This window comes from Callithrix jacchus, chromosome 2 (genome assembly GCF_049354715.1).
Source record: "Callithrix jacchus isolate 240 chromosome 2, calJac240_pri, whole genome shotgun sequence".
NCBI lineage: Eukaryota > Metazoa > Chordata > Mammalia > Primates > Cebidae > Callithrix > Callithrix jacchus.
The window spans coordinates 130393496-130403662 of record NC_133503.1 but is presented as its reverse complement, the minus strand read 5'-3'; the positions used below and the strand labels follow the sequence as shown (position 1 = coordinate 130403662).

The 10167-nt window shown below is 36.8% G+C and overlaps 1 pseudogene; it reads right to left on the bottom strand.

The window, feature by feature from the left end:
- Window positions 1-1283: 1283 nt before the first annotated feature.
- On the bottom strand, window positions 1284-1530 carry LOC108588662 (acyl-CoA-binding protein pseudogene; annotated as a pseudogene).
- Window positions 1531-10167: the final 8637 nt, after the last annotated feature.

The window sequence follows — 10167 nt, the reverse complement described above, 5'->3', positions numbered from 1 at the left end:
TCATTTTGGGATTCCTGAGAATCTACAAGCTCATAATAAATACCCTATTTGATTAAGCTAGCATGAGAAGATTTCTGTTAGACATGGACCCGACAAAATGAAATGAGGTCCTGGAATGTCGTTGTAAAAGGAAAAGTACAACTCCTCCTCAGATGATCTTTGATGCTATCACCGATTGGAGCAGGAAGACTTGGGAAGCCACTGGGATGGATTCCAAAGACTCTTAGAAAACTCTCACTAAGAGTCTTTTGAGCGTAGGGCAGGATTCTAGGTCCGTGAACCTCGCCGATGCTTTCCGTGCCTTATATCACATTCCCACCTCTGTTTTCAGCCAGGCCCCAGGACTTATAATAGCGACCTTGAGAATGCATACTTTAAAGGCCCTTCTCTCCTGCTTTACTCTCTCTATTCCCTAATTTCTGCTTCCTGGGGTTGCATTCCAAATAAACTACATGTTCCCAGACCTTGTCAAAGTTCTGCTTTAAGAAAAACTCAAACCAATATAGAGAGACATATACGATATGGTATTTGCCCATAGGGGACTTATAAGTTTAGTTGGTGTATTTGAAGAAATATTCCTGGAAAGCAATAAAATGAAAATAAAAGGCAGGCTTCAGTTAAATGACACATAAGTGGTCCAGATTCTAGTCCATTATAGCTGCTATAGATTTTATTAAATTTTAGTAATAATTATTCCAGCTCTTCTAACTCTGAGAAGATCTGGTTTTTCCAAAATTATTATTTCATTTGACACTTTATTAATCTTGTATTGCTGAAGCACTCTGTTCTTAGCTAAGTATGAAGAGGTGGGATTGGGTACACTTTGTACCATATCCTTAGTGATCTGTAATTATATCCTGTCATTCAAATGCTATTCTATTCAACTTTAAAGAACCGAAACAGCCCTTAACATTTTACTTTTTCTTAATACTAAACAGAACACTTAGGTCTTCACAAAGTCATCCTGAATATGTCGTGAGAGTAAACAAAAATAAAATTAGCACTTTGTACTTGGGGTCAATTATTTTGAAGGAAAAATAAAGGAATTTAATTTTTGTTTTAAAGTAACAAATACACTTGTAATTGATCTCAGATAAAAACTATTTGGAGAAGATTAGTAATCATTTCAGCCCCTAATCTGTTAGAACTGTATCCTGAACAGCCTTGATAAACTGGGTTAACTGTTTACATTCACTACTTCACATTATCTACAGTATAAGAAGAAACAAGGCATTGTATCAGTTTAGGCTAAATGCATGGCTGGCAACCAAATCCTGCCTCTTTTATTCGGTATTTTTTTTTTTTTTTTTTTTACGTAGCTCTTCTACTTTGTTGATATCAGCTTTCACAGCTTCTTCCTTGGCAGTGCCTTTCAGCTCATTCCAGCATCCCACTTTCCCTTGCCTTCGAGGTCCAACATCAGGGGCCATTCTGTATTTAAGTCATGCACAGTTGCTCGTTTGTAGCATCATCTGCTGGCTTGGTCGTAAGGTGCTTACTATCCTTGGCAGCTTTAACAGCCTGAGACATACTGGCAGCATTGAAAGGATTCCTGGGAGTCCATTGAGAAGGTGCAGAGCAGGAAGCTATTGGAACTTAATTTTTTAATTGCAAAACTAAAATAGCAATATTAAGAACATTTTTGAGTAAATAGAAATGTACTATCAACACTTATTTTAACTTTGTGATTGTTATGGTTGGCCATTTTATGGATATGTTTGGTATGCATTGTAGCATTGGTAAAATGTTGTATCCAGTCCTCTTTCAAGGATATTTTGGAGCTTTAGGAAGTCATCCTGAAAGTTGCTAGTCCCATGAAGTATTACAGGATTATATACCAGCCAATTGGTGCTATGGTTTGAATATGTAACCCTTCAAAACTCAAGTGTTGTCAATATTAAGACAGCGAGCCTTTAAGAGATGATTAGGACATGTAGGCTCCTTCCTCATTAATGGGATTAAGGCTGCCTTCTCCAGGAATTATCAATCAAACTTTGGTTGATGATTCCTGGAGATGGCAGCCTATAAAAGAGGCTTCACACAGCTTGCAGCTTGTCATCAGCATTCTGCCATGTAAGAACACAGCAGGAAGGCTCTCACCAAACCAAACGCTAGTCCCTTGGTCTTGGACTTTCCAGCCTCCAGAGTTGTGAGAAACAAATTTCTGTTTCTTATAAATCAAGTAGTCTCAAGTACTCTGTTATAGCAGCACTAAATAAAGTAAGACAGGTGGACTTCACCATCCACTCTGCAGAAGTATAAGGGAGGATCTTTTCCCAATTCCCTTTCTCTTCTAGCCCCATTTAAGCCAGGGATTCTGGTTCCCATATTTATGAAAGAAGCCACTAGAAAATTCCTTAAAATATCAAGCTCTCTTAATGTATTTTATGGATTTTTCACTTCTAATCATTGAAGAGTAATATGTATTATGAAGGCAGAACATTGTATCAGCCTTTTGGAGTTGGGGCCAGACGCTTCTTTACTTCTATGTTTTGGTTTTTACTTTCTTCCAAGTGCTATAATAATAAGAATTTATCTTCAGAGACAATGACAGTGTGTCTCTTATTTTTGCTGTGCTTTCAGTGGTAAAACCTTATACTATAAATATTCTGTTTTTCAATTCTAGGGATTTTCCTTGTATTACTTCTTTGACAATTTATTTGCTTTCATTTTCTCTATTCTTTCTCTCTGGGCCTCCTATTTTCAGCATGTTAATTCTCCTAGATTAACAATATACTTATGTATATCATAAATATATATATATGTGAAAATAATATAGATACACATATATGTGTATTATATATGTATATATGATATGATCTCTCTCCTTTTATTGATCTCTTTGTTTTTTGTTCTACTTTTGGTAAGATTTCCTCAAATTTATCTTTCAACTTCCTAATTTTTTATTGCTAACATCATCATATTTTTAAATTTCTAACAACTCTTTCTTGGTATCTGAACTTTTTTCTATGGTATCATCCTCTTGTTTCATAGATGTAATATCTTTAATCTCTCTAAGGCTATTAATAAGATTATTTGAAACGTATTTTCTTTTCATTATTCCTAAGTTCATATTTTCTGCATTGCATTTTCACTTTATTTTTAAAATTTCTCCTTTTAAGTCTAAACATTTCCCCAACTCTAAATCTAGTAAAAAAAATCTTAAGTTTTTCAAAACTCAAGGAAAAATCTCTAGAGTTTAGTCTAATTGGCTCTGATTGGCTCAAGTTGGGTTGTTTGCTCATTCTTGAACCAGGCACTGTGTAGGGAGACCACAGTGGTACAGTTGGTTGAGTGGGGATCAACATTCCTCCCCTAGACCTACATAGAAAATCAGCTCTGTCAGAACTTTGTGAGTGGAGGAAGAGTGGGCCTTCAGAGAAAAATACTAGGAAAAGAGCAAAGGGATATTGGATGGCCAAAAAAGAGCATACATGCTTAATATAGCACCTTGTCCCGGGGTTTTCTCTGCAGGAACCTAGCCTAGCAGTTGAAAAGGCAATGTCTGAATTCCTATAGTGACCAGTTACTCACAGTTTTAAGATAATTCAGTTTATCCCCAGATAACACCACCTTTTAGGAAAGTCTTGTATTATGCCAATGTCTAACTTTCTTTGGCTGTCATCTGTGACTCTAGTTTTGCCCTTGAGATATGTGAAGGCCATTCTCAAGTTCTTTGAGACTTTTCAGACTTAGTACCTGCTGCTGTATCTTTTCCTAACCTGAAAACATTTTTAGTCTTTTCTTCATCTTTGACCCTATTTTTTTTCTCTAAGTTTAAGCATTTTGGTGTAGCATGAGCAGCTCAGATCATAGAGTACCAAAATGCTTTATACTTTCAAAATTGATTCATACTAAGCTGTTTAAGTTAGTTTCTGAACGTAATCTAAGAGTATGTATAGAGTTCATTTATTTACTCAAATAATATGTATTGAACCTCTATTACAATAATTCTTAAACCTTTGTTGCACATTAGAATAATCACAGAAACTTAAAAATTCTGAATCCTGTTCTATACCCCAAAGGAAAATTGGACTGTATGGGATAGGGAGGGGATAGGAACTCAGGCACCAGTATTTTAAGCTCCCCAGATGATGCTAATGTACTCTGCTATGCAGCAGGCCTCCTTCAAAATACACTGTCAATGGGTATAGATTTCTTTAAGGTAGGTGTTTCAGAGAATTAATTTGAGGCATATCTCCATTGTTTGCCTCTGGCTGACCTTGGGCAATTTCTGTTTAGGATCATTCATCAAGTCCTATCAGAGAAAGCAACCTGGGGCAAGCCAGCTATTTAGCCATGGATAACTATCAAGGTTTCTGAGAAAAAGTACTTGTATTAATACTTGGTTAAAAACTTGCTTTTATATAATTTTCTAAGTTTGGTTGATAATTCCTGGAGGATGGTATCTGAGTTTATTAAACTGACCTCATGCAGGATCAAGAGTAGCATTATGTTCTGGTGGGAACTTAAGAAGATCTTCTTGAAATTATTTTCAACCAAAAAAATTTAGTCCTGTCTTTTATAACTATGAATTAGAGGCCATCTGTGAAGCTGCTGTGTTTTATAGAAAAGCCTGCATTTAGACTGACATTTATCTTACAATGTGGCAGTAAAAAATTCTGAAACATTTACAGAACAAAGGTTAAGGCCAAACTTTATCAGCATAGTGTTTATAGAGAATAAATCTGTACAAAAAAGGGGGCAGATTTATTATTTGTGTTTACAGTGTCTATTGTGTGTTTAACAGCCCATATTAAATGAAGTAGACTCACTGAAGTAGGAAGGGAAGGGAGGGAGGTTGAGAATCAGAAAGGGAGAAAGTCTAGTGAATTTCCATAAGAGCTGCCTTTGAACTGTCTTCTGTTCTGGCACTTGCTGACTTTGAATCATTTTTCCCAATTTTTACTGTAAATATTTTCAAACATATAGAAAAGCTTGAAGAATATTGTGAAGACATCTGTATATTCTTGCATATTACACAGGGTTCTCCAAAGAAACAGAACCAGTAGGATTGATTGATTTGAATTGGCTCATGCAATTATGGAGTCTGACAAGTCCTGAGATCTTCAGGGTGAAATCAGCAAGCTGGACACCCAGGAGAGTCAATAAGTCAGTGCAATCTGAGAACCATTAGAGCCAACAATGTAGCATCTGTCCAAAGGCCAGCAGGCTCAAGAGGAAGTGCAGATGTTTCCGTTTGAGTCTGAAGGGAGAAAAATAAGCCAATGTCCTAGTTCAAAGGCAGTCAGGCAGGAAGAATTCTGTTACTTGCAGGGAGGGTCAGCCTTTTAATTCTATTCAGACTTTCAACTGATTTGATGAGGCCCACCCACATTAGGAAGGACATTTTCTTTAGACTATTGATTTAAATGTTAATTTCATCAGAAAACTTCCTCACAAGGCCAGGAGCAGTGGCTCACACCTGTAATCCTTGTACTTCGGGAAGCTGAAGAAGATGGCTTGAGCCTAGAAGTTTGAGGCTACAATAAGCTATGATCACACCACAGCCTCCAGTCTGGGCAACAGAGCAAGACCCTGTCCCTTAAACCAAAATTAACCATCACATCTTGTATTAGCTTTCTATTGCTGTACAATAATATTACCACACATTTAGCTTCTTAGAACAACATACATTTATTATCTTATAGTTTCTGTGGGTCAAGATGCTGGCCGTGGTTTAGCTGGATCCTGTTCTTAAGGCTTCACAAGACTGCACAAGATGCCAGCCAGGGCTGTGGTCTCATCAGAGGCTTGACTGTCTTCTAAACTCACTCACACTGTCTACAAGATTGAGGTCTTCAGTTTCTTACTGGCTGTCAGCTGGAAGCCACCCTTACTTCCCAGAAGCCATGCACTTCCTTGTTGTATGGGATTGTCCAACATGTTCATTTGCTTCCTCAAAGCTAATAAGTGAAAAAAGAGAGAACTTAATTAGATAATTATATATATCCTGTCACCTTTGCCATATGTTATTGTCAAGAAGCAAGTCAAAATTCTTGCTCACACTGAAGTAGGAAGAGGGAGAGGTGTCACATAAGAGCCTGAACACCAGTGGGAATCATGGGAACCACTGTAAGCCTGTGTACCACAAGTCTCCATTTAGATTCAAGAATTGTTAACATTTTACACATCTGCTTTGTTTCTTTGTCTCTCTCTCTCTACACACACACACACACACACACACACACACATTTTGCTGAATACTTGTCATGATTATTATTTCTCTCTATATTCATCTCCTAAGAACAGAACACTTCTATATGCTACACAACTATCAAAGTATTTTAAAGAAAATTAACAATATTTTCATTCAATCATTTAATGTTCAGATCATGTTCAAATTTCTTTCATTATAGGAGCAAACCTCTTATAAATTTTTAAAAATCAAGATCCAATCAGGTTTCATGCATTACATTTAGTTATGTTATTTTAGTCTCTTTTAATTAACTCAGTTTTGTCACTAAATTAAAACAATTTAAGCTTATTTTACATACAGTAAAGTATAAATATCACTGGAGATTGTAGCCAGCATTATAAGCAAGAAAAAGAAATAATAAGACTAAATATTGAAAAATAACAGAAAACTATCTTTAGTACAAATGACATGATTAGATACAAAGAAAATCCAAAAGAATCTATAAGCTATCAGAATAAATGAATTTAGCAAGGTCTCTTGATACAGCCATTATGCAAAAATCATTTCTATATGCTAGCAAAAAAATTTTAATTCACTTATAACATCAAAAAGCACCAAATTCTCACAAATAAATCTAAGATATGTAAGACCTTCCTTCTACACTGAAGATTATATAATATTGATGACAGAAACTAAAGAAGAGCTAAATTAACAGAGAGATATTAACTCTTGAAAATTAATCTCTAGATTCAGCCCAGGGTGGTGGCTTACACCTGCTAATTCCTGCACTTTGGGAGGCTGAAATGGGAGGGTTGCTTGAGGACAGGAGTTTGAGACTAGCCTGGTCAACATAGCAAAACCTTGCCTCTACAAAACGTAAAAAAGCTTAGCTAGATATGGTGGTGCATGCCTGTAGTCCTAGCTACTTGGGAAGCTGATCCCAGGAGTTCAAGGCTACAGTGAGCTGTGACCATGCCACTGTACTCCAGCCTGGGTGACAAAGTAAAACCCTGTCTAAAAAAGCAAAAGAAAATAATTAATCTCTAGATTCAATGTAATCCCAATCAAACCTCCAGCACATCTTTATGTGGAAACTGACAAATTGATTTTAAAATTTATATGGCACTGCAAAGCACCTAGGATGGCTAAGGCAATGTGGAATAAGAACAATTTGGGGAACTTACACGATAAGATACCAAGATTTGCCATAAAGTTAGAATAATCGGGATAATATGATATTAGCTCCAGGGAAAACAAAGATCAAGGGAACAAAACAGAGTCCAGAAATAGATCCACACGTATACAGTCACCTTACACGTGACAAAAGCACCACTGCAATCCAAAGGAGGAACATGTGCCCTTTTCAATGGATGGCCTGGTGCAATTGGGATATTTACATTAGTATTATGGTTTGGATGTTTGTCCCCCAAACCTCATAATCTGATCCCCAGTGTTGGAGGTGGGGCCTAATGGGAGGTGTTTGGGTCATGGGGGAGGATCCCTTATGAATGATTTGGTGCTATCCTTGAGATAATGAGTGAGTTCTTGCTCTATCAGTACCCAAGGGAATTGGTTGTTAAAAAGAGCCTGGCACCTGCCCCTACCACCTCCCACTCTTTTTTGTTTTCTCTCTCTTGCCATGAGATCTCTGCACATCCTGGCTCTGCTTCACTTTCTTCTATGAGTAGAAGCATCCTGAGACTCTGACCAGAAGCAGATGCTGGTGCCATGCTGCTTGTACAGCCTGCAGAACAATAAGCCAAATAAACCTCTTTTCTTTATAAACCAAAATATGTACAGAAAAATAGAGCTTAGATTCAAGAATTGTTAATATTTTGCACATCTGCTTTCTCTCTCTTTTTACACACACAGACACAGACACACACACATACAATGTGTCACTAGAAAGGAGTACCCAGCCTCAGGTGTTCCTTTATAGCAACACAAATAGACTAAGACATTGGGGAAAAAATAAAATGTGAGTCCTATCTCAGATCACATACAAAAGTTAAGGTAGATCATAGACTGAGATGTGTGAAGTAAAATAATAACATTTCTAAAAAACAATAGAGAAGAATGTCTTTCTGATCTATGGAGGCAAATATATCTAAAATGGAAAATAAGAAAGCAATAACCTAAAAAAAACTAATAAACTGGAGTTCATTAAAATAATATCTGTTCATCAGAAGAAAAAATAATGTCTGTTTATTATAAGACAAATTTAAGACAAAAGAAAGCCACAGATTGAGAAGATAGCTTCAGAGTTTATATTTGTGAAAGTTCTCAGATATCCAGAGTATATATAGAACTCCTACAAATCCATAAGAAAAAGACAACCCAAGTGGTTTTTTTTTTTAATGGTAAAAGACTTAACAGGTACTCCACAAGAAAAGCGTATTAGGCCATTCTTGTATTGCTATAAAGAAATACCTGAGACTGAGTAATTGATAAAGAAAAGAGGTTTAATTGGCTCACAGTTCTGTAGGCTGTACAGGAAGCATTGTGCCAACATCTGCTCAGCTTCTGGGGAGGCCTCAGGAAGCTTACAGTCATGACGGAAGGCAAAGGGGCACAGGCATGTCACACAGCAAAAGTAGGAGCGAGAGAGAAAGTATGTTTGTGTGTTGGGTGGGGGGTACCACATACTTTTAAATGACCAGATCTCAGAAGAACTGACTATTGCAAAGACAGCACCAAGCCATGAGGGATCCATCCCCACGACCCAAACATCTCCCACCAGGTCCCACCTCTAGCACTGGGGATTACAATTCAACATGAGATTTGGGTAGGGACAAATATACAAACTATATCAAAGATATCCAAATGGCTAATAAACATATGAAAAGGTATTCAATATCATTAGTCATAAGAGAAATGCAAATTAAAACCACAATAAAATATATACCCATCAAAATGGCTAAAATTAGAAAGATGAGAAATCCAAGATTTGATGAAATTATGAAAATATTGCAACTCTCATACATTACTGGTGGTTTAATCATGTTGGAAAACTGGTAGTATCTAATGAAGCTAAATGTGTCCCTATCCAATGGCTCAGCAAGTTCATTTTCAGGTTAATAACCAGAGAAAAATGAGTGGTTATATCTATCAAAACACATATACAAGAATTATTCATAATTCAAAACTGGAAACTACCCAAATATCCACCAATAAAATAATGTGCTATATTTCATATAGTGGACTAATACATGACAGTTTATTATTTTTATTTTATTATTTATTTTTGAGACAGAGTCTTGTTCTGTTGCCCAGGCTGGAGTGCAGTAGCATAATACCTTGGCTCACTGCAACCTCCACTTCCCAGGCTTAAGCAATCCTCCTGTGTCAGCCATTTGAGTAGCTAGGACTACAGGCACTTGGTACCATGCCCAGCTAATTTTTGTGTTTTTAGTAGATATAGGATTTCACCATGTTGGCTAGGCTGGTCTTGAACTCCTGACCTCAGGTGATCTGCCCACCTCAGCCTCTCAAAGTGCTGGGATTATAGATGTGAGCCACTGTGCCCAGCTGACAATTAAAATAACAAACTATTGATATATGCAACATAAGAATGAATCCCACAGGCATTATGCTGAACCAGAAAGGTCAGACATGAACAAGTCAGACATAGAAGCCTGATAAAGTTCCGCACAGAAAAAACTAACCAAAGATGATAGAAGTCAGGAAAGTGGTTATATATATATGGATGGATGGAGTGGGGGTTGATATAGCCTGGGGCAGAGTATCATGGAAGCTTCTGGGGTGCTGAAGGTGTTTTATATCTTGATCTGGGTGGTGGTTGCAGGTGCATATAAATGTTAAATATCATCTAACTGTACTTTTTGAGATTATTATACTTTATGCACATCACTGTATGTGTTACACCACACCACAATACAAAAAAATTTAAAAAGAAGAGTTTCCCATTTACAACTCTATGAATTTTCACAAATTGCACAGCCCATTTCCTTCTTGTCACTATCCCTCTAAGTGAAACCACTATCCTGGCTTCTAACAGCATAGATTAT